Below are 21,624 nucleotides of genomic sequence, written 5' to 3'. Positions count from 1 at the left end.
ATATTATGTACTTTACCACAATAAAAAAATGATAGTATAAATGAGTTGGTCAGCTGTTTCATTATACATTTCCTTCAGAATATATTCACTAAGCATTCACTACGTGCAGGCCCTGTGCTGCTTGAACATAAAGGCGAAAAAATGATTCCTGTCATTGGAGGCCCCTTATTCTACTCCATTTGAGCATAAATCCAGATTCTACAGACATGGAATGAGAATTTTTAATATGTGAGCAAATAGGTAAATTAAGTCTCTGAACTAAGTTAAGCTTGAGTCCGGTTTCTGCAGCCTGATTATTCCTTTCCATAAAATTAAGCAAAACACTAGTAAATGCTCACCTCATGGTCAGGTATCTTTACCCACACGCAACATGTTTTAAGTAGAAGTTAAGTCACACAACTGGAATTTCCAAGAATAACACCTGCTTCTTAATCTACATGATCCAATATGATACGTTGTCTTTCATATGGTCAATAATTACACTGAAGCCAATTTCTTAAAAACTCTATGATGAATGTCAAATCAAAAAGAAAACATAAAAAATTCACCCCTGTTTAACTCAAATCAAGTGACTTGGAAAGCTGCCAAGTCTTGCTTTGTTTTATGCTCTGTAGAGACAGCCTTAGTCCCTCAGTCCCTCATCTTTTCAGCATTTGTGGGAAGTAGGTCGCTCATGAATACTATTCCCCCCATGTAGATGGAAGGAAAACAGTTCTGTTCTTTGCCCTCTTCAGAGGATAAAATTGAAAACGTGGTAGTGAGAAAATCATATGCAATTCCTTTCTTAAACAAAACAACAGCAACAACAGGGGCATCAAAATTCACTGAGGAAAGTGACTTCAGAGAGAAGCAATCCCATCAAATCACAGACGGGGAAATGGAGGCTGAGGGAACATCACTGGTCAGAAAGGCAGCAACACAAGTAATTTTTTTTAAAGATTCTATTTATTTAATCAATGAGGTAGAAACCAGAGATACAGTAGAACGTATCAATGAAACTAGAAGCTGGTTTTTTGAAAAAATCAATAAGATCAATAAACCATTGGTCACATTAATCCAAAAGAAAAGAGAGAAAGCCCAAATTAACAAAATTTTGAATGGAAAGGGAGAGATCACAACTAACATAAAGGAAGTAGAAACAATCATCAGAAATTATTATCAATAGTTACATGCCAATAACCTAAGCAACCTAAATGAAATGGATGCATTCCTGGAAAACTATAAACTCACAAAACTGAACCTGGAAGAAATTGACAACCTGAATAGACTGATATCTAGTAACGAGATTGAAGCAGTGATCAAAAACCTCCCAAAAAACAAGAGCCCAGGACCTGATGGATTCCCTGGGAATTCTACCAAACTTTCAAAGAAGAAATAACACCTATTCTCCTGAAGCTGTTTCAAAAAATTGAAGCAGAAGGAAAACTTCCAGACTCTTTCTATGAAGCCAGCATTACCCTGATCCCCAAATCAGGCAAAGACCCTAACAAAAAGGAGAATTTCAGACCAATATCACTGACAAAAATGGATGCTAAGATTCTCAACAAGATCCTAGCAAACAGAATCCAACAGCACATTAAAAAGCTTATCCACCATGACTAGATGGGATTCATCCCTGGGGTACAAGGATGGTTCAACATTAGCAAATCAACCAATGTGATAGAACAAATCAATAAGAGAAGAGAGAAGAACAAATCAATAAGAGAAGAGAGGAGAACTTGGTCCTCTCAATTGAAGCAGAAAAAGCATTTGACAAAATCCAGCATCCGTTCCTGATTAAAACGCTTCAAAGTATAGGGATAGAGGGAACATTCCTGAACTTCGTAAAATCTATCTATGAAAGACTCACAGCAAATATCATCCTCAATGGGAAAAAGCTTGTAGCCTTCCTCTTGAAATCAGGAACACGACAAGGATGCCCACTCTCACCAATTTTGTTCAACATAGTATTAGAAGTCCTAACAACAGCAATCAGACAACAAAGAGAAATAAAAGGTATCCAAATTGGCAATGAAGAAATCAAACTCTCTCTCTTCACAGATGACATGATTCTTTATATGAAAAGCCCAAAAGACTCCACCCCCAAACTCCTAGAACTCATACAGAAATTCAGTAACGTGGCAGGATACAAAGTCAATGTACAGAAATCAGTGGATCGGAAGAATAAACATTGTCAAAATGTCTATATTGACTAGAGAAATCTATACTTTTAATGCCATTCCGATCAAAATTCCAACGGTATTTTTCAAAACGCTGGAGCAACTAATCCTAAAATTTGTATGGAATCAGAAGAGACCCCGAATTGCTAAGGAAATGTTGAAAAAAAAAAATAAACCTGGTGGCATCATGTTACCTGATTTCAAGCTTTACTACAAAGCTGTGATCACCAAGACAGCATGGTACTGGCATAAAAACAGACACATAGACCAGTGGAACAGAGTAGAGAGCCCAGATATGGACCCTCAACTCTATGGTCAAATAATCTTCAACAAAACAGGAAAAAATATCCAGTGGAAAAAAGACAGTCTCTTCAATAAATCGTGCTGGGAAAACTGGACAGCTATATGTAGAAGAATGAAACTCAACCATTCTCTTACACTATACACAAAGATAAACTCGAAATGGATAAAAGACCTCAACATGAGACAGGAATCCATCAGAATCCCAGAGGAAAACATAGGCAGTAACCTCTTCAATATCAGCCACAGCAACTTCTTTCAAGATATGTCTCCAGAGGCAAAGGAAACAAAAGCAAAAATGAACTTTTGGGACTTCATCAAGATCAAAAGCTTCTGCACAGCAAAGGAAACAGTCAACAAAACAAAGAGGCAATCCATGGAATAGGAGAAGATATTTGCAAATGACAGTACAGACAAAAGGTTGATATCCAGGATCTATAAAGAACTCTCAAACTCAACACAGACAAAACAGATAATCATATCAAAAAATGGGCAGAAGATATGAACAGACACTTCTCCAATGAAGACATACAAATGGCTATCAGACACATGAAAAAATGTTCATCATCACTAGCCATCAGGGAGATTCAAATTAAAACCACATTGAGATACCACCTTATACTAGTTAGAATGGCCAAAATTAGCAAGACAGGAAATAACGTGTGTTGGAAGGGATGTGGAAAAAGGGGAACCCTCTTACACTGTTGGTGGGAATGCAAGTTGGTGCAGCCACTTTGGAGAACAGTGTAGAGATTCCTCAAGAAATTAAAAATAGAGCTTCCCTATGACCCTGCAATTGCACTACTGGGTATTTACCCCAAAGATACAGATGTAGTGAAAAGAAGGACCATTTGTACCCCAATGTTTATAGCAGCAATGGCCACGGTCGCCAAACTGTGGAAAGAACCACAACGGACAAATGGATAAAGAAGATATGGTCCATATACACTATGGAGTATTATGCCTCCTTCAGAAAGGATGAATACCCAACTTTTGTAGCAATATGGACAGGACTGGAAGAGATCATGCTGAGTGAAATAAGTCAAGCAGAGAGAACCAATTATCATATGGTTTCACTTATTTGTGGAGCATAACAAATAACATGGAGGACATGGGGAGATGGAGAGAAGGGAGTTGAGGGAAATTGGAAGGGGAGGTGAACCATGAGAGACTATGGACTCTGAAAAAGAACCTGAGGGTTTTGAAGGGGCAAGGGGTGGGAAGTTGGGGGAACCAGGTGGGGGTATTAGGGAGGGCATGTATTGCATGGAGCACTAGGTGTGGTGCAAAAACAATGAATACTGTTACGCTGAAAAGAAATTTAAAAAAAAAAGATTTTATTTATTTATTTGACAGATCACAAGTAGGCAGAGAAGCAGGCGGGGGGGGGGGAGCAGACTCCCCGCTGAGCAGAGAGCTTCAATGTGGGGCTCGATCCCAGGATCCCGGGACCATAACCTGAGCCGAAGGCAGAGGCTTAACCCACTGAGCCACCCAGGTGCCCACAAGTAATGTTTTTGACTGGCCTCCTGCTGCCCAGTTCTGTGCTTTAATAACTTCATCCTCCTGATTCTAAGGGGTAAAAAGTAGAAAATTCATCCCACCCACTTACTTAGGATTTCAAAGAGCAAAGCAAATAAGTAACTATTGATTTCAATTGGTAGTTGACTGTATTTATGACCTTTAGTATCAATACCGAGTCTGTCAGAGTCTGAATGGGTGCTCCAACACCTTCCAATTTGCCAAAACCCTGCTGAGGAAAATCAAGAATGATAGCAACTGGCCAAGACCATCCCAGCATTTCTGAGGCCTTTCCAAGAGCACGCCTCTTTTTCCTGACAGGAAGGAGCACTGACCATCGGTGTGTCACAGTTACTGAGGCCACGATAAACCTGTGACATAAATGCCAAGAGGAAAGAGAAAGGCAGGATAGAGAACAGCCCCACAAATCGGCACCCACTAGAGAAAGCCGATCTCCAGAACACATCGGGGAGAGGGGAGGGGGTGCAGAGATTTTGGACATGCCCTCCCAACCGAAATCCCACTTGCAAAATGGAGTGCTGTAAAAATAGACTTCAGGATAATGGGGGCCTTGTAGTTGGGAGAACAGGAAGGTAGAGCTGACCAAATTTAGAAATAATAAAGACTTTCACAGTGAGGTTTTTCTATGTTTTCTGATTATCAATGACTACTCTGATTTTTTTTTCCTTCTCAATATTCTCTACAGTAAATCAGAAACCACATGAACTTTTTTTCTCCTGCTATAATTTACAGAGAAGGAAGAAAAACAAATGATACTGACTCAGATTCCAAAGGACCCAATAGGATCAGATTTCCAGGCAATAGTTGTGAATAGCATTTATCCAGCCATATAATTTTGTTCAGTGTGTGTGTGTGTGTGTGTGTGTGAAAGAGAGAGAGAGAGAGAGAGAGAGAGAGCCAGCACCAACAAACAGAGGATGGAAATAGGCAAAGGCAATAATAAATTTAGTTATCTGAAGAGAGGCATTTTATTATGAACTATCCAAATGTTATAAATCCCACTACACTGACTCAGGGCTGAAGGAGAAGAAAAGGGGAAGAAAGCATGAAAAGGAGAAGGAAGGAGGGAAGGAGAAAGAAAGAAAAAAGAAGGAAAGAAGGGAGAGAAAGAAAAGAAGGAAAAAGACTCGCACTTGGGTGAGAACGGTCACTTGAGAGAAAAACAAAGTGGAAGCCACATGTTGGAGAGTAAATGCGTTTCCACATGTGAATGCCAATATATTATTGACTTACCCTGAGTCATAAATATGACAATTTGCCTCATTTCATAGTGAGGTCAGCTCAGCCCAAATAAGCAGCCATCCTCTGCTTACTTAATGTTCCTAAATATGAGCTTTCCCCAAAGCTCTCCGCGCATATAATATAACACCGAGTGCATGTGCTGTGGGGAGGAGGGATCGGGGAGGTGACAGAAAGCAAGCTGTGAACACAAAGATACTTTTAAGCTGGATACTTGTACATGATATATAGAACAGAAGATCGTCCATCATGGTTATTGAAACTGTGACCAGCGAAGCTATAAACCTGACACGAAAGAAGAGAAAATATGACTTGTTAGGTTGAAAAAGCACCAAAGAGGGAATTATAAAAGGGAAAATTTCATGACAAATTAGTTTGTATTTTTTGTTTTCATTTCTGACACATGGAAGGAAATGCTATATGTTTGCTTAAGGAAGTGCAAATTTCTCCACTTCATCCATTTAAAATCTTCACCCTTAGGCCTTTTGTACTGAAGCATAAAGTTTGGAGACCTTCAAGAGTCATAATGTTTCCCTGAAGAATTTGGCCTCAGAAACATATTACAATTCAGAAGGGCTGAAAAGGAAAAATCATTTTGCAGCAATCTGGCGATATCTGCTTAAGACGGCTCACAAGGAGCATCAATTCCTTCTCACGGTTTCTTTACCATATTTGATGAAATATTAGATGCCGTAAACCTGGAAACTGTTGTAAAACAAAAGTGCGCTAACATGAAATAAGTTTCAGTTTGGGGGGAAAAAGTGGCTTGCTCCTAGACTCATCGGTCACACGGTGGGCTGTTAAGTTACAGATGCAGAGGGCCAGTCTGGTGTTCCTGCACATTCCTCTTCTGGAAACTACAGTTTGGAGCTGATTAGTAACAAGGCCTCGGCTCTGGGGACTGAGAGTTAAAATGGAGCGAATTAAAGAAGAAAGCTCATATTCAGGACAAAGTCCTGAAAATCCCCTATGTTATGGGACTCTGCAGTTTCTCTGCGGGGTGTTGGGGGGGTGTGGGTTGTAAAGGGTAGACAAGATGACAATAAGGAAACCCTCCCAAATGCTACATGTTCACAGTCACAATAACTCCGCATTAGTAGTAAAACAGCAACACCTTTCAGCTACCACTTCAATTTAATTTTTAAAGATGTCAATCTCCCTAAAGATCTGCCAAGACTTCAGAATTCTAAAATCCCAATCAAAACCGTAACAAGATGTTTTAACTTCAAAAATAACTCTAAAACTTAGCTGAAAGAAGGAACCGGCAGAAAGAGCTAGGAAAATTCTGAAGATGGAAGATGAATTAGGGGAGAGGGAAGTACTTCCCCGATAGATATTAATACCAAGTATAAAGTGACCGTAATTAAACCAACCTGATTTTAGGGCAGGCGTGAAACTGAGTACATAAACAGTACTAAGAATACACGTAAATTTAGTGTCTATCACACGTGGGATTTTAAATCAGTGCACAAAAGACGATATATGCTTATAATAATGGCAGAACAATCTGCTAGTAATTTTTAAAATAAATGAAGCTGCATCCCAACTCACTCCTGATTCCAATATAAATTTTAAATGAATCAAATATTTAAGTTAAAAAAAATGCAGACATAAAAGCACCAGAAAAAATATGGCCAAATACTGTTATAATTTTGGGATGAGAGAAACGTTCCAAGCATGACAGAAAATTCAAAACCATAAAACATAATGCAATTTTGCTGCATAAAAATAAGATAAAATATTGTGCAAAAAAAGAAACCAACAAAGTCAAAATACCAACAACTAGGAAATATATAAGCCTATATTTTTTATATTTATATTTGAAAGTTATATTTGTAAAAATATAATAATGTATGTCAGTTAATATATCTAATATACAAAGAGCTCACAGGAATCAATAAAGGACAATCACCCAATACAAAAATGTATGAAGAACAGGTATAAGAAATTAGCGGAAGAAACACAAACAGCTAATATAATTAAGGAAAATATTAAACCTCACTATTAAACTCAAATAAAATGTCAGGGAGACATCAATTTTTTTAGCAATCTGATTAGCTATGATTTTCTAAACAATAAAAGTATGAAGAGAATCTACCAGCAATTCCTACATGCCGCTTCTCATCACCTTTACAGCTACCGGAAGTCCAAAAACTTCCCCTTCCAGGTTCCTGCAATAGCCTGGAAAGTGGGAATTTTCACCCTTGTGCTGCTTGTCATAAGAAGCATCATTAAAACGTAAATCACACAGTTTTAGAGGTATGGAGGCTGCCTGCCTGGGTTCAAATTCTGGTTCAGCTTGAGGAATTCATCTAATCATTTTGTGCTTTAGTTATGGCGTTTGTAAAATCAGGAGGACAGCGATGGCATCTAATTCTGGCCCTGGGTGGGTTCAGTGAATTAATACAGGAAACATGCTCAGAACAACAATCAGCACAGACCAAACTTTACCAAGTATGAGCAATGAGGAAGGTGCGGCCTGCTGCATTAATGACATTGTCATTAAGGACAATGATGCCACACCCCTCCAAGTAATGTTCCCAGGACATCACATCAGACCCAGAATAAAATACAAAATGCTCATCACAGCCAGGGGGCTCTACTTGATTTGGCCCCCATCTCTTTGCAACCTAACCTCCGGGCCTCCTCTGTTCAGCTGCAGGCACACTAGCCAACACCTCCTGCATCCTCCAGTCTTAGTCTCTGTGTTTGCTTTTTTCTGGCCTGGACTGTTCTTTCCCCAGACATGGTCCTCTGCCCTCAGGCCTCTGCTCTAATGTCACCTCTCCAGAAAAGACTTCCTTGACCACTCAACCCAAAGTAATCCCTGCCTCCACCCCAACCATGGTAGATATTCTTGAACATGATAGATTAAAGCATCAATTAACCATACTTTCCAAGGAGGAATTTCACTACATGGGCTATAACTTAAAATGAGCTTTCCTTTTCATCCAACAGTCTCGCTCCTAGGCAATTACACCAAGGAAATACTAGGACAAGTACATGAAGATTAATGCATCTTTTTTTTTTTAATCAAAGAGCTGAATATAATAAAGAAAAATTAAAAACTATTGACAATCTTGTCAAAAGGTACATGCATGATCAATTTGCTGTAAAAATAAACCACCTCAAAACTTGGTGACACCAACAATAACCAACTGTTAAGCTAACAAGATGTGGATTGGCTCTTCGGGCATGGCTGAGCTAAGTGGTTCTGCAGGTTTAGGCTGACCTCACACATGGGTCTGTAGTTACCTGTCAACTAGATTTGTTCACATGGCAGTTTGACAGGATTCCAAAGGAACAAATAGAAGTATATAAAGCCTCTTGAGTCCTAGACCAGACCTTGCAAAATGTTGTTTCTATTTTATTCTTTCAGCCAAAGCAAGTCACAAGGCGAGCCCAGATTCAAAAGAAGGAACAATCAACCTTACCTCTTCATGGCAAGAGCAACAAAATCACCCAGCAAAGGAGCATGGCTATAGGGAGAGACAGGAAATTGTGCTAATTTTGCAACTTACCAAATAAGGAAATATTTTAATAGATTATGGTAATCATTCCATGAGGCTTTTATAGATATTAAAAGTGGTGGTGTTGAGCTCTATTCATTCAGAAAAATGTTTATAGCATCTGTATAAATAAAGTATATTACAGAATTTCTGACTTACACCCTATATACAAACACATTTATACACATAAAAGATATGGGGAAGGATGTTTTCTGAAATATTAACATTACTTTGCTCTTTAACAGAATCTGTTCATTCCTCTTCTTTCCTTTCTTTCTTCCTTCCTTCCTTCCTGCATTCCTACATTCCTAGAATTTTTTTTCCCTAGGATAAGGTGAGCAGAATCTGCATCTAATGCCTCATTCCACAGGTTACTCTAGACATTTTCTTCTAACAGTAGAAGAGCAAGTGCATTAGCAGACACCTGCAGATATATTCCAATTCTCTACTTACATCAAAACTACTGAAACAAGTTGCACAGCCAATGTCAGAATCAAGGAGTGGAGAAAAGGTACCCCCTCCTTGATGGGAGGAGTTGCCAAGTCCCACTACAAAGGGTATGGATAGGAGAAGGATGAAGATTTGGGGCCATTAATGCAATCAATTACCATAGGGACAGAGTGTTGATCTAGTTGGAAAGAGCAGGCTAAAGCAGACTAGAAAATTTTGTTCTGAAGCTGTGTTTGCACAGCAAATACATTTTCTTTTCTTGGAAAAGTTATTTATTTAGGAATTGGTTGGAGACTGTGGGGAATTATGAGGTTAAAACATCCCCAACTACCAGAGTTTGACATCCATGTCTGCCCAGTGTTACTATAAAACTAAAATGAGATAAATTTTAAGGTGCTTTGAAAATCTCCATGCTATGTACAAATGAGTACTCTATGTGAATTTCTAATTGCCAGTAAATGTCTTCTGGGCTTCCTTCCTTTTCCTTTGAGTATTCAGGCAATGCAAAATTCATTTCAATAATCGAGTAAGCCAAACATGATTGGGTAGATAAATCTGTTGCTGCAAAAACAAAGACAACATCACACAGTATCTACCAAAGCCAAACATAAATTACTTTGGGGAAATTTCTCTAATAGAAATTTGGCCAGATTTTTATAATTATTCCTCCTAATGCTTGCATTTTATGCCTATCAAAAAGCTTGATGATATTTAAAAACCACAAATGCCATCAAACCATTGCTTGCATTAACATAAGTCTCTTTGCTTACAAGGATTCTAAAATGAGTCATTCTTTCTTTAAATGCGTCCAGTTCCTGTAGCAGCTGTGAACTGTAGGAGTTGATATTCCTTAATATTGAGGTGAAAGAGTCACCGAGTCCCACCCTTTGGAAACTACTTTGGCTACAACTCTCATACGGAATTCAAGGCCTTCATGATGAGGCCTGAAGCCTTTAATTAATCTATTTGTGTCTACAGCTCCTGTGGTCCCTGAGTACTCAACCACGGCATGGAAACAACCCCTTATATTTACTTAGCTTCTCTCTCTGAGCAGCAGTACACATTTTTAGATATTTTACCCAGAGTCCAACTGCAGAAAAATAAAACTTAGCAAAAAATCTCACCAGGGGGATGCCTGGGTGGCTCAGTTGGTTTAGCAGCTGCCTTCGGCTCAGGTCATGATCCCAGCGTCCTGGGATCGAGTCCCACATCGGGCTCCTTGCTCAACAGGGAGCCTGCTTCTCCCTCTGCCTCTGCCTGCCATTCTGTCTGCCTGTGCTCGCTCTCCCCCACCCCCGATAAATAAATAAAATCTTCAAAAAAAAAAAAAAAAATCTCACCAGGAAGATTTCTGCTGCATAATAGGAAATATACAGATTCTTTACAGAGCCCTCCTAAGATGTAATAAGTCTGTCTTTTTCTCCCAAAGAATCCTCTAGCCCTCAACTGCTTGTCTTTTCCATTCATCTTCTATCATTCATTAATTCAACAACTATTTCCTGAGCACTTCCTCTATACTAGACATGGTGATAGGCACTGGCAATAAAAAATCCATGTCATGGTTTAAATGAAAGCCTAGGAAGACTCCTCCAGTCAGTTCCACCCACCTTGTAACTCAACAAAATCTATCATATCCCTTCTCCCCACAGCATTTTTCCTTCGACTTTTGCAGAATCTGATGGGTAAAATGCTCCACTCTCCTAGAGCTTGTAGAAGCAGCCCATGTGGGTGCAAATGAGGCAATGGCACACTTGTGTTGTGTCTCACATCTGTCTCTCTGGAGCTGCTTGTGATTATTATAGTTACCTCTTCATTTAAAAAAAAAAAAAAAAGAAGAAGAAGAAGAAGAAGAAGAAAGAAAAGAAAAAAGAGAAAAAGAAAAAAAATTCATGCATGGACATCAAAAGAAGGTAAGAGAAACTGAACAGATTTGACTGCTTTGGTTTGAGATTATGGGGACTAGCTAGGATACAATGAAGGCAGCCTCTCACCTGGCTTAATTTTTCAGTTATAGCTTTGCCCTGGAGTTTCAGGACTAAGCTCCAACTAAAAACAAAACATTGCTTAATTTCCTTACTTGTCAATGTTCTTGGTTCAGATTTTGCCTAGAGACGCACTATCTGAGATGGAGAGCAATTTTGGATGTTGTATAATTCCACCTATAAAAGTTCTAATCTCACGATCAGCTCTAACTATGAAAATGATGTCTTTCCACACACACACCCTTAATAAGCTACCAGCCCCTATACCCAAAATGTCTTTAATTTACCTTTATTTTACCACTACTCTTGAATGAAAACTTAGCATTCTGTACAATTCTAAACAGTAGGAGTCTGCGCTCCTCCTCTTTCTGAAGATGTGATTCCATCTCCTCCTGCCTTCTGTTGGTGTTTGTGAAAAGTCAGATGACCATCCAATTCTTCTACTTTTGTGGACAATCTTTCTTTTTGGTTGCCTCTGACTTAAAGATCTTCCCTAAAGTTCACTCATGACATTTAAGTGAGAAGTCTTTTAATTCTTTTGCTTGAAAGATTTATGTCTTACCAGCTATGGAATATTCTTGCCTTATCTTTTTAAAACATTGCCTCTACTGCATGATGTTGACATTTTTCATCTCATCCTTTAAGACTCTTCATCTGTAAATATATATATATTTTTTCCTTTTCTTTCATTTTTTTTAATCCTTCTGGACTGTCTCTGGGGAATTCCTTCACATCTGCCTTTTGGTGTACTCATTCCCTAACCAGCTGTATCTAATCTGCGTACCATCTAGCTACTATTTTTATGAATTTTTTTAATTTCTAGAAGGTTTATTTGGTTCTTTTTCAGAATCTATTTTGATAATGCTTTATATGTTTATTCTTTTATGTTATGTTAGTCACCATACAGTTTATATTTTTAATCCTTTTTTAAAAATGTCGTTCATCATCTAAGAGATATTTATTTTATTATCTCTTAAAGATAATAAATTGTTATTTGAGTATCTTGGCAGCCTAATCCTTCTAATTTTCTTTATGTGATTTTTGCTTATGGTGGATTCGTGTTTTGTAATTGTGGATAATGAACTGATCTTCAGTGGAGATTATTATGGATATCTTGTATACCCTAGATTAATACCTTGCACGTCCAAAGAGGTATTTTACCTTCTGCTAGTCAATCCGGGTACATTATCTAGGTATCCCTGGCCCACACCAGTAGTACAAATATTGAACTATAATCCCATGTGAGCACGAGTATCTGGTTTTTTCAAAGGAGACATTTTTGGGTTTGCAGTTATTGTTGTCTGCATTTATCCCCTCAGGAGCTTTAAAACCCAGACTCTCAAATCCTGAAGATCAATCTCCTCTCCACAACCAAGGTAACTAGAGCAACAGCTCACGTGATTTCTATCTCTTTGTTAGTTGTTTCCATTATATTTTTTCCCTACAAAATTTCCTTTCCTTCTTGCAAACTTGAGTATACATTTAATACCTTGATTATTATATTTTGATCTATATTTCAAAGTGTTTCTATATGAGATGTTTCATTCCAAACTTAATCCAAAATTAATGCAAAATAGGTCTAGAAACTGAAGTTCTCCCCCATTTTCCCAATACGATGGCCAATTCTAAATATCACCCAAAGAACCCGCATGTATGAATTTTCACACAGAGTATTTACAACTGTGCATTAATGAGTGACTGTTTTTATAGTTAGAGACCGTATTTGTGTCCAATTATGTGTTAGATGCTTAATACACCTACAGACAGAATTGAATAATTGAAATATTTTTACTGATAGGCTTATCGTCTCTTATGGCCATCCTTTGTTTCTTTACATAGAAAATTTTTTTTTCATTAATCTTTTTAATTTTAAATATGTAAACAAGTGACTCCAAGGTAATGTGGTGAATTCTACAAAGCATACATGAAAATTCACTTTAACAATTTGCCAATACGCACTCCTTCAATAGCAAAGGTGTACTAACAAATTCCTGAGCCATATCTTGTTGTTGCAACAAAGACATAGAAATGGGGATCATATTTCCAGTTTTTCATTTTAAAAATAGTCCTTAAATGTATCCTGAAGAGTGAATGATTTTCAAAGCTCACCATAAAACTTAGATTAAGAAATAAGGATTACTCATCTCTCTGGTAAAGCAAAAACACTAAAACAAGTTCTGTGTACTTGACAACCTATTGGCTGGGACCAAAATGCACCAATCATTCATCAAATAAAATAAATATTTTAAAATCTGTGTTGTCTTCACAGAATGCAGACTTCTAACTTAGTCACTAGGCAAGCTACTGTTTAATTATTTCCTTGCTCTACATATGTCTAAAAATAGGCCCCTATGTTTCAAGCAGGGTGGCAAGCAGAATGACCGATGTTTCTATTTCCTGGGGTTGTGGCCCAGCCTCTAGTTTGCTGTTTCCTTGCCAACAGGATGCAAGAGAGCATAAATTTATCACCAAACATGGATGCCAGGGAAACAGGGATGCCTTGCAGGCAATGCCTTAGTCCAAGTAGGAAATTTCATTCTTTGAGGGAATACAAAGAGGGTCAAGTGAAAAAGGTCAAAGGGTAGTACAGATATATGCAACTCTCAACTTAAGAGCGTTGAGATTTAATTTGCCCATCTATTCAGATAATTTAACAGAGCCCATCTAGCTCAACTTCTTCCAAGTTGAAAACATGGTATTTTCAAGTATGGGCCATCCAAAGACGGGCCAAGTGCTGGCACTAACTTACCATTGGAGTGAACTGAAGCAGGCCTCTCATATTGGTTTTTCTATCCATAAAATGAAAATACCTATCTCTTAGGACTGTTATTATAGGATTTAATAGATAATGTAAAACAATTAACAGTGTCTAAATTTGTAAGTACTCAAATATTTGCTGTAAGTATTACATCAACAAGCATTTGAATACTTACTGATCTTTTTTGCTAAATACTTTGGTGGATATAAAGATAAATCAGATCAGTTAGGAGCTTAGATTCTAAGACAGAAGACAAGAAAAGCATGAAGTTATAATCCCCACGAAAGCAAGGACTCAATAGGTCTTATTCACCTTATGTTCCAAGCATTCTGGTATGCAGAAGTTGTTCAACAAATATTTGTTATACATAAATATATAAATATAACTGACTCTTTTACTTAATAGAAAATGAAATGAATCTGAAAAGTGAACAGGAGAAAGACAAGAAAAAATGTAAGCAAGAATCGGGAACCTGAAGGCTCCAAAGAAAGAACTTAGATAGTTTCTCATCTATCAAAGGATGATAATAATTTTACTTGCCCTGCCCCTCTCATATAAAGCTCAAATAAGATTATATTTACCTGACAGCAGCAGGTGAAGGAGGAAGGTAAAAAGGATGGTGAATTACTCCCACAGAAAATTAATGATATCTACCAAGAGTCACTATGGGCTAGAGACTGTTCTAAACATTTCACCATGTTAACTAATTTTACCTTTGCCACAATTCTGTGAGATAGATATCATTACTCTTATCTTCACAGAGAAGAACATGCCCAAGGTCACATAGGTAGTAAGTCAGAGAAGGATTTAGTTCCTGGCAGAATAGCTCCAAAGCCTGCATTATTAAAGCAAAAAGTGCCTTGGCTCCCAACCCTGGCAGCCCCGGCCTCAGACTCTCCTCTGGATTTCTTTCTTGTCAGAAAACACTGGGTTTGGGTGTTTTGTTTGTTTGTTTGTTTTGTTTTTAAATCAAGACCTTCTGAATTCCATGCCTAGCTTCTGTCTGTCTCTTCCTAGCCACAGTCTTCAGCACTTTCTACCAGAAGCTTAATTTCATTATCTTGACCGCTTCCTGGGAGGAGGAAGAAGGGGAAGAGTGAGTTATAAATATCCCTTCCTAAGTGCTCCCCAAGTGGAACCACCTGCTGGGCCTGTGTGAGGTAGAAGGACACGCAGAACCTCCACTGTGGAGAGAGGTTTGTGTCCCATCATTCAACAGAGGTTTTAAAGATCTCCTGTGGGGCTCACTGCTGCAAAGAGGGGGAAAGTAAACATCCCATAATGAATGGTGTCATTACAGGGTTTTATCATCTACCTGCTTCATGATATGAGTTAAGAACTCAAAAGCAAGTGGTGGGCAGATAAAGCCTCCTGAGGAACTAGAGCTCTAGGCTTTCAGGCCCCCCAAACCACCCAGCGCTTTCTGAGGTCTTGAACCTCAGGCCCTTCCTAGGACTATCCTGTTTTCTTTCATCCCATCTTTGAGTGTGGGAACACTTTGTAAACTGGAAACAACAATTGTTCCTACGACCAAGTATCCTAGAGGAACGGCGTGGACGGGGGTCCAGCGTCCTATTAAACTGGACGATCAGAGACATGTTCTGCAGGTGTCCGGGAGCAGCCCCAACTACCTTGGAAAAGACAATCGACCCAAGGTCAGAGAGCAAATCGGCGATTGAACCTGGTGTCCCAGCGCCGTGGTCGGTGTTCTCCAACCCACGGCTAAGTGCGGCGCCGCGATGACCCAGCCCGCGCTTCTGAGATGCGACTCACCCGGGACCGACCACGCCGGAGGTCAACTCTGGGGCAGAACTGAGTTCGCAGAAAGCTGTTTGTGCTTTTGCCAAAGAGCAAGGGCGCCCTTCGAACACCCACACACCGTCCCGGGCGCAGTGCGCAGGCGCGCAGACCAACCAGAAGGAATTTTTATTTCTCCAATCCCGGGCCAGAGTCCGACGGGGCTGCCAGAGGAGTCCCTCCGACAGCACCTCCTACACAATGAGACGCCGGAGCTGCAAACCGTGCTCTGCAGGCGTTTTAATTGTGAATCCAGATGCTCTATCCCTTCGGTTCTCGGCACTGACCTTTCGCTTGAAAGTCAATTTGTCAGTCTGCTCCGTGTGTCTGAAGAAATCATCAAAGTCGCCCTGCCGAGGAGCTCCCTATAGGTTTTTCTGAATGTAGCTGCAACATAGCTACGTTACTGTGGTGGGGGGGGGGGGGGCATGGGGGTGAAGAGGGGGTGGGGAGACAGCTTCCCTCCCCTTAGGACTGCTTGGGTGCATTCTGTTACTCAGGGGAGACTGTATCACCAGGGGGTGGACCCTGAGCACCTTTGGAGGGGGCAGGAGAAAGCAGAGGCAAGAAGCAGTCTCCTCCCACCCCACCCCCACACCCCCAGTCACTTGTCCAAGCAGGACCCAGTGAAATGAGGGCATAGGGAGACAGAGGTTGCAGAGCCCGGCACGTCTGATTTTCAAGAATCTGAAGTTCTTTTTATTTATTTATTTATTTATTTATTTTTCCAACATAGCCAAAGGCTCAAGTCTGGAAAGAAATGTTTTTTTGCACAGAGGACCAGCAAGATAGGTATTATCAGAGATACTGTGCATGTGAAAACCACTAGAGAGGCAAAAGGGGCTGACCCTAAACTAGGGAATGTTCACTAGAACTATGTTCTAGTTCATAGAGAGAACCAGACAGGGCCAGTCCCAATAGCACCCGTCTGCCAAGCCCAGGTACTGAGAGCTCCTGCCCTATTTCCTGTCCAGCCACAGAAGCACCCTACCTACAGAACTTGCTTTTCCAGCCACAGCGGCAACCTGCCTGCCACCACCCATACCCACCCACACCACCATCACCACCGCAACCAAAGTATAACTCTTTCTCAGTCCTACTGAATTCTGTTGAGCAACTAGTCAATCTAAGAAATATAAATTGTTGCTAAGTGTATGCACTGGAAAAGCAGCCTCTGTGAGATCAACAGGCAACATTATAGCTAATTCTGTCACTAGCTACCTGTGTGAGCTAGGAGTATATTCCTTAAAAACTTTGATTATTTACCAAAACCTTCTGGGATGCACTTGTTTTGTTTTGTCTTGATTTAGTTTGCTCAAGTTAGAGAATTGTCCTGAGCAGCCCTCTTAGGCATGTTAATATAGGGAAGGCAACTAAGCATCTATTATCCTGGAATTAGTATTTGATAGGACATTTTGCTGTTTTTGTACCACTTGTTTGTTGTACAGAGTAGTGGAGAAGAGAGAGGAAGAGAAGATGAGCCGATTTACACTAGAAGCCCAGGACATTCTGGGAGGAAAGGAACCGGAAACCCACAGCTTGAACACCAGCATTTTCAGCCTGGAAGATGAGTTTGAGTAGCTGAAGATAATCCCAATAAAGATCTGGTAACAAAGAAGAACTAAAAGGCTTACAAAATAAAATATCCTGGAGGAAAAGGAGAGGCTAGGTTGTCCAGGAATGGCAGTGTGGTTCGCAGACCAAATGTGTCAAGACCATGGAGGGGAGGTGGGAAAATTTGCTTAAAAAGGGAATTCCTTTGCTTCTGGCCAAGACAAAGTAACTGGTACCATACAATTAACAACTTCACACAACCTCACACAATTAACAATTAACAACCATAGAACTATGGTTCTATGAACATATACGTTCTATAGAACCTCACACATGGTTCTATAGAATCTATATGGTTCTATAGAACCTCACACATGGTTCTATAGAATCTATATGGTTCTATAGAACCTCACACAATTAACAACCATAGAACTAGAAAAATATATGAGCAACTGTTGTCAGCCATTGGATCAGAGGAAAAGAAACACTTGTGATTCCTAAGGAAAACAAGAAGCTACACAACTATACGAGGCATCAGTTCACCATCTTAGTGCCTTGAGCTGTACTGACTTAGTATATATCAGAGTTCAGGATAGTGAAGCACCTGGAATCTTAAGGACAGGTAACCAGGGAGGAAGGAACTCTTCAAAAGCCCAGGTGAGGAAAACTGCAAGTTCTGGGCTGACAACGGGGCTCACCATGCACAGGACAAGACTAGCTGAGGGTATCCAGAGAGTTGCTGCTTGGAGTTTGTGACTAAAATAAATATATTATAGGAATGGGTGGTACTTGGGTATGTTGGAGTTTAGGTACAGCCAGAGTGAAGAACATATCTGAGGTATCAGAAAGGCCAAGCCATAGGAGTCAGGACTATACTCTGGGAGAATTCCTAACCTGTATCTGCCCTAAAATTGCTTAAACAAGGCTCTGACAAAATTTTCAGGGGAGACAGAATTTGGAGATTGTTTCCCTCTACCTGCAAGTCGGGGTGGAGGTGGGAGACACTTCAGGATCTCCATAGCTCTCCCGTACTAGAGCAGAAAACAGTCTTTAGAAGTTTACTGTAAACAACTGGTCCTTGAACTTCCTACCGAAACAAAACGCAATACGTTTTAGAACCTCAACAATGTAGCATTCACAGAGTTGATCAGAAATATCAAAATATGCAAAGGAAAAGGAAAACCGGACCCAAATCAAGGGAAAAGAAGCAATAAAAGCAAAAAAAAAAAAAAAAGAAAAAAAAAAAAGAAAAACTTATCCTGAATCGGCCCAGATATTGGATATACCAAACTTTTAAATGATTATGAGAAAATATTATCAAGGAAATGAAGGAAAATATGTTCAAAGTATTGAAGGAAATATGACCTTAATGAATGAAGATATAGGGCATATCAACAAAGAAAAAGAACTAGAAAATGAAGAATCAAATAAAAATTATTAAACTGAAATAATAATTAAAAATTCAATAGATGAACAAAATGGGAAAAAGATAGATTGGAAATGATAGAAGAACAGAGAAAAATAAAGCAATATAAGTATCTATGGGATAGTTAAAACTGTCTAATATTCATGTATTTGGAAACAACAGCAGCCAGAAAATAATGGAATGTCACCTTTAAGATAACCAAAGAGAAAACCCCACTATGAACACAGAATTGAATCACATCATCAATTAAAACATCCTTCAAAAAGGAGACTAAAACAACACAATCTTCAAATAATCAAAAGTTGATAGAACTTAACTACAAGAAAAGCCAAAGGATTTTCTTCAGGGTGAAGATTAATGATACCATATAGAAATGAGAACCCACAGGAAGAAATAGAGTGCTAGAAATAATAAATAGTGGTTTACTATAAAATGCTTCTTCAATTTTTTAAAAAATTGACTATTTAAAGCAAAACTAGTAACACCATAAGGTGAGGTTTAAAGCATGTATAGAAGTAAGATATAGTAAGATACAGCTAAAATTTCAAAAGCTGACAGCACCAAATTTTCTGGAGAAGGTAGAGCAAACAGGACCCTCTTATATTGCTGATGGAAGCATAAAATAGTACAACCTCTTTGAAAAGCTATTAGTCAACTTCTTGAAAGGTTAAAGATACATTGACTCTATGACCCAGAAACTACCCTTCTAGGAATTTGCTAAAGAGAAATGAAAATGTGTCCAAAAAGAAACAAACAAACAAACAAAAAAAGACATGGCAGGAATGTTCAGAGAAGCTTTATTAATAATGGCAAAAATAAACAGAACAAAACAAAGCAAAAAAATAACCCAGATAACCATTGATGGTAAAATGGATAAATAGCTTGAGATGTAGTCATACAATGGATTATTATTTGGCAATAAAAAGAGTGAACTGCTAAACACTTTCCTAAGATATACAGATGGGCAATAGGTACATTTTAAAAAATGCTCAACATTACTAATTATCAGGGAAATGAAAAATCAAAACCACCATGAGATAAAACGCCACACCTTTTGGAAAAGCTATAATCAAACAAGAGATAACAAGTGTTGGTGAGAATGTGGAGAAAAAGGAACCCTTGTGCACTGTTGTTGGGAATGTAAATTGTGCAACCTTTATAGAAAACAGTATGGAGGTATCTCAAAAACTTATGGAGGGACCCCTGAGCGGCACCAAACATCGGACTCTTGGTTTTGGCTTATGTCAAGATCTCAAGGTCCTGTCAGCCTCTGCACTCAGCGCTGAGTCTACTTCAGAGTCTCTCTCCTTCTACCTACCCCACCCACTTATGCTTTCTCTCTCTCTCAAATAAATCTTTTTAAAAAATTTTACAGAGGAACTACCATAAAATTCAGCAATTCTACCTTTAGGTCTTCTTTGGAAAAAAATGAAAATACAAAGCCAAAAATATATATGCACCCCTATGTTCACTGCAGTATTATTTACAATAGCTAAGACATGGAACCAACCTAAGTGTTGATCAATAATGAATGGATACAGAAGATATGGTGTGTATATATTCCATTTTATATATACAGAATATTATTCAGCCATAAGAAAGAATTAAATCTTGCCATTTTGTGACAACATGAATGGACCTTGAGAACATTATGCTGAGTAAAAATAAGATAGACAAAGAAAAACACCATATGATCTCACTTATATGTGGATTCTAAAAACAATAATAAAACAGAGATCATAGATACAAAGAACACATTGGTGGTTGCTGGGGGTGAGGAGTGTGGGAAGTGGGAGAAGGGGGTCCAAAAGTATACACTTCCAGTTATAAAATAAATAAGTCATGGAATGTAATGCACAGTATGGTGATATAGTCAGTAACACTGTATTACATGTCTGAAAGTTGTTAATAGAATAAGTCTTAAAAGTTCTTATCACAAAAAAAAATACTTTATAACTACATATGGTGATAGATGTTGACTAAACTCATCATGATGATTATTTCACAATGTGTACAAATATTGAATCATTATGTTGTGCACCTGAAAATAATAAAATGTCAATTATATTTCAGTTTTTAGAAATGAGCTACTGATCTTATATAAGGGACTCTCCAAAGCATTATGCTGAGTAGAAGAAGCCAGCCACATGAGAGCCGGTACCATATGATTCCATTTAAATGAAATTCTAGGACAAATACATAACTAATTTATTTTGATTAAAACTGGAGTAGTGGTTTCCTGGGGGCAAGAATGGACTGAGAAGGGAAATTAGAAAAATTTCTGGGATGATGACAATATATTTTTATCTTAACAGAAGTGTTAGTTACAGGGCCATATGGACAGATTCACCTTAAAATCCATGATTTCACCACATGTAAAATTTACCTCAATTTTAAAAAAAAAATTGTACTCATCCATGTAAAAAAAATACGTAGGTTGGATAACCTGCATTTCATTCTTCAAATGTCTTTCTATCCTGAAGCCAAAGCCTGAATCCTTCCAATGTTCTCAAGGTCTTGTAAGTTCCACTTCCCCACTATGTCTACTTTTGCCCTATTGCTCACTCTGCAGGCACACTGGCCATTTCATAGTTTATTGAACATGTGAACATGCTCCTGTCACACCCCATTGAACACAGGTTCTTTTTTATCCATTTACCATCTGTATCCCCCAAAATAAGTGTAAGACACTTTATTTGTTCATATACAACTCTCCAGTGAGAAAGGTAATACCCAGTGCATAATAGCTCCTCAAAAATTATTTGTTAAATGAAAAATTTACATGAATGCTTGATCATCTTTTTCTAATCAAAACATTTCGTGTTTCCCTTATTCTCAGTGGGCCCTTTCAGATCAAAATGTCAAAGCAAAATTGTATCACTCAGTGGACCTCTGTCTGTCTGAAACT

The 21,624-nt window shown here is 38.7% G+C and overlaps 1 long non-coding RNA gene across 1 annotated transcript in view; it reads right to left on the bottom strand.

Moving 5' to 3' along the window:
• LOC131814892 (uncharacterized) overlaps positions 1-15,808 on the bottom strand; it is a 36,132-nt gene extending 20,324 nt beyond the window's left edge. The window contains exon 1 of the long non-coding RNA XR_009347489.1: positions 15,713-15,808. This is a non-coding gene — a long non-coding RNA (uncharacterized LOC131814892). The remainder of the gene's footprint in view (positions 1-15,712) is intronic.
• Positions 15,809-21,624: the final 5,816 nt, after the last annotated feature.

The sequence above is a fragment of the Mustela lutreola genome, chromosome 14, assembly GCF_030435805.1.
Source record: "Mustela lutreola isolate mMusLut2 chromosome 14, mMusLut2.pri, whole genome shotgun sequence".
Lineage (NCBI taxonomy): Eukaryota > Metazoa > Chordata > Mammalia > Carnivora > Mustelidae > Mustela > Mustela lutreola.
This window is presented reverse-complemented; position numbering and strand designations above follow the sequence as displayed.